The following is a 3,285-nucleotide window of genomic DNA, read 5'->3' as shown; positions in this document are numbered from 1 at the left end:
AAAATTGTACCTTCCAAATTAGCGATAAGTATAATGCCTTACAAACTCAATGCTGGTGACAGTGTCAGGAGGTGGCCAATCATGCATTTCTAATAAGAAAGAAATTGTTATAATTTTTTGTGTGAAAAATTTGGGAAATATAAAAAAACGTTTAAAAGCTGACATTTCCCCCAATATTTTAAAAGTTAGAATTTTAAGCTGCAGTAATTTCATGGAAAGATGAACAGCAAGTTTTACTTGAGAGAAAAATTGAAATTTGAAAAGATAAATATTGAAAAATATGGGAAAGTTTGAATTGAGTCCAATATGTTCATAACCATGACAATAAACATGCCAGTAAGAGCCGCTTTAATAAGAGGTAATAATTACTGAGACAGTCAGTATTCCACACGAGTGGTATTACTGTCTATACTCCTAGAATGGGATATTTTCCAGAATTTACGAATATATCAATCAATGAAATTTTAGAGCTATGGAATATTTTGTGATACAGTATTATAGTAGTAGGACTGTCTGTTTATAGTAAGAAATCCCAAACTAATCACCTTAAATGCAAGAAGAACTATATTGACTCACAGAGGTCAGAAGTCCAAGAGGTGCAGCAAGAGAAAGAAACCAAATCCTTCACTGGACTCTTGTTTTCACTCCCTTCTGCTTCACTTTTTTGTACACGGATTCTTTTTCTCATGTAGTGTCTGCTCATGCAATGGCAGAGTCCAATCGTTGTCAGCTTTGTGGCCTTATGTTTAGAGTCACAGTGGGAAGTGCCATCCTCTCCTACTTTCATCCAACAGGGAAGATAAGCTTTCTGATTGGCCTTGCTTCTGTCACATGTATAAATCCAGGGATGTGGGGTCCTCTGATTGGTCAACCTAATACACATGTCCTCTTTAGAGAAGTTAAGGCAAAACTACACAATGAAAACCCCAGCGGATTCCAACTGTTCCTGACTACAAAAGAAAGCTTTAAAGACCAAATATAAAAGTAGCAGAAATTTATTGCAGATGGCTGGGAAAAAATCAAAACTCTGAACTCTGTCTACCTAGAGATCTTGAGTAATGGAAATATAAATTCCATGGGAGAGAAAAGAAAAAAAATAAAACAAACCTTAATAAAGTGTTATTTCTGAATGATACATTTTTGGTTAACTTTTTATTCTTATTTTTAAAATTGTCAATTTCACAAATATAAAAATGTAGCAACAAAATATCATTGAGGAAATGAGCATTTAAGATCTGGATTGGGCACGTTCTTAAATATTAAGTGCCAGTTTTCCAGAACCCCACGTTTGTATGTCCATGAGCTCCCACTTTTCATTAGCCTCAGGAGAAGTCAATTCCTTAATTGAGTGGTTCACCAAAGATAGATTATAAAACCTCAATCAGAATTAGTCTAATCTTTGTGAGTCAGTCCTGGGGTATCACTTACTTAAATTCAGTCAGAAAAATCTAGGCTTTAACCAGCTTCAAATTAAATTTTCACAAATATTTTGAAGCAATACTCGTGCCTCAGACCTTTGCACTCATGACCAAACTGAGAATGGTATCAGGTTGAGAAAATCTGGAGAAAAACATTACCCTTGTAATAAGGGGACCAATGGGTTCACTGATGCTATGACATCATTTGCCCAATTCAAGACATTTCTTCCTCTAGGTCCACTGCAAGGACTTGAGTAGCAGAGCTTGCAGAGGCACACAGAATAGAAATACACAAAACAAAAGTTTCACAGAAATTGACAACTCACCTTCAGAGCACAATAGTGGAGTAATTTTGACATTTGATTTTGCCATAATGGAGTCAAGCCAGCTCTGGGATCACAGAAATATCTTCATGATTGATTGCAGTTTTCTGCAAATTTATTTTTATTCATGTCATACTTAGCTTTTTTACTGTATCATTCTACAAAAATTTGAAAGATATTGTGAGGTAGCTCTGTGCTATATTTTTTTATGTGAGTCATTGTGAGAATAGAAGACAAAGATTTTTATTCAGCCACTAGTTTTGTTTCATTTCATATTTTGGTCTTTCTCTGAGATCAGAGGGGATGAAAATAGAATATGGAATATATAAGATTGGAAATTTTGATAGATTTTTTGGTGGGGTGGGGCAAGATGGTGGACTAGAGGTTCCCAGGCACATCCTTCTCACAGAAAAGGACCAGAACAACTAACAGACAGCTAAGTATTGACGGAGCATCTGTGAGAGAGTGCAGGAGTGCAGCAGGAGACTGGTGAGATCCCTGAAGAGCTTCAAAGCCCAGGATGGCTTCCGAGAGGGGAGAAAGGCACACGACATTAGCCATCATGTCTCCACCACCACCAGGATTATGCAGGAGGAAGGTAGGCAGAGGGCCCACACCAACGCCCATCCTTACCACAGAAGCCTACAGTTTCTACTTCAGGCTTCCACAGCCCTGCAAGCCTGGAGCCAAGTGTGGGAAGCTGCCTAGAATACACGTGCAGCATTGCTCCAGAACAGTAGCACACACTGGGCATTCCCCACCCCCAATCCTTGTGACACAAGCTAATACAGTATGGCACCATCTTGAAACCAGAGCAGCTGTGAGAGCATGCCCTCCCCCGGAGCAGCCACTGCGCTTCCTCAACCTTAAGGCTCTGCCATCATTCCAACTGCACTCACACAGAGGCTACAATGCCCTGGTCCCAGCAGCTTGAAGCCTGGGCCCAGGAGCAGCTGTGACACCAGTCCTGCACATCTAGGAAGCCAATCCCAGGCCCGCTGAACTGATGTACTCCCACGTCCCTGGCCGGAGATCGGACAAGCAGACCCCCACTCACCAGTGGGCTGAAAACTGTGAGCCCAAACCCCCAAGCCAGAGAAACATCTCATGGGTTCCTGCCCTAATAAACACACTCCTGGCCTGGCAGAACTCACCCACTGCATGAGAAGTGACTAGCTGGGCCCCCTCTCCACACATCTGCACTGTTCTGGAGAAGTAGCCAGGTAGGCTCACACTCAATAGTCCCACCCAGCAGCCACACTCACCACTGGAGAACTGGCTGGCAGAGCCCCCTCTGGACAGGCCTCCTTCCTGGATTTGCTTACAACCCAAGAAATGGCTGTCCAGATCCCCTCTCTTCAGGCCCCTCTCTGCAGGCCCACCAATGACTTCACCCATGGCCTGAGAAGTGGCTTAGCAGCCCTGCCCTTGGCAGACCTGCTTCCAAATAGCTGACGCAAGCATGACCTCGCATCTGGCCCCAAGAAGTGGTGCAACTGACTGGCTCTCTGAAGACCCACACCCAGCTAGCCAAGCCAAAGTGT

This window comes from Cynocephalus volans, chromosome 3, assembly GCF_027409185.1.
Source record: "Cynocephalus volans isolate mCynVol1 chromosome 3, mCynVol1.pri, whole genome shotgun sequence".
Classification (NCBI taxonomy): domain Eukaryota; kingdom Metazoa; phylum Chordata; class Mammalia; order Dermoptera; family Cynocephalidae; genus Cynocephalus; species Cynocephalus volans.
Note: the sequence above shows the minus strand (reverse complement) of the source record.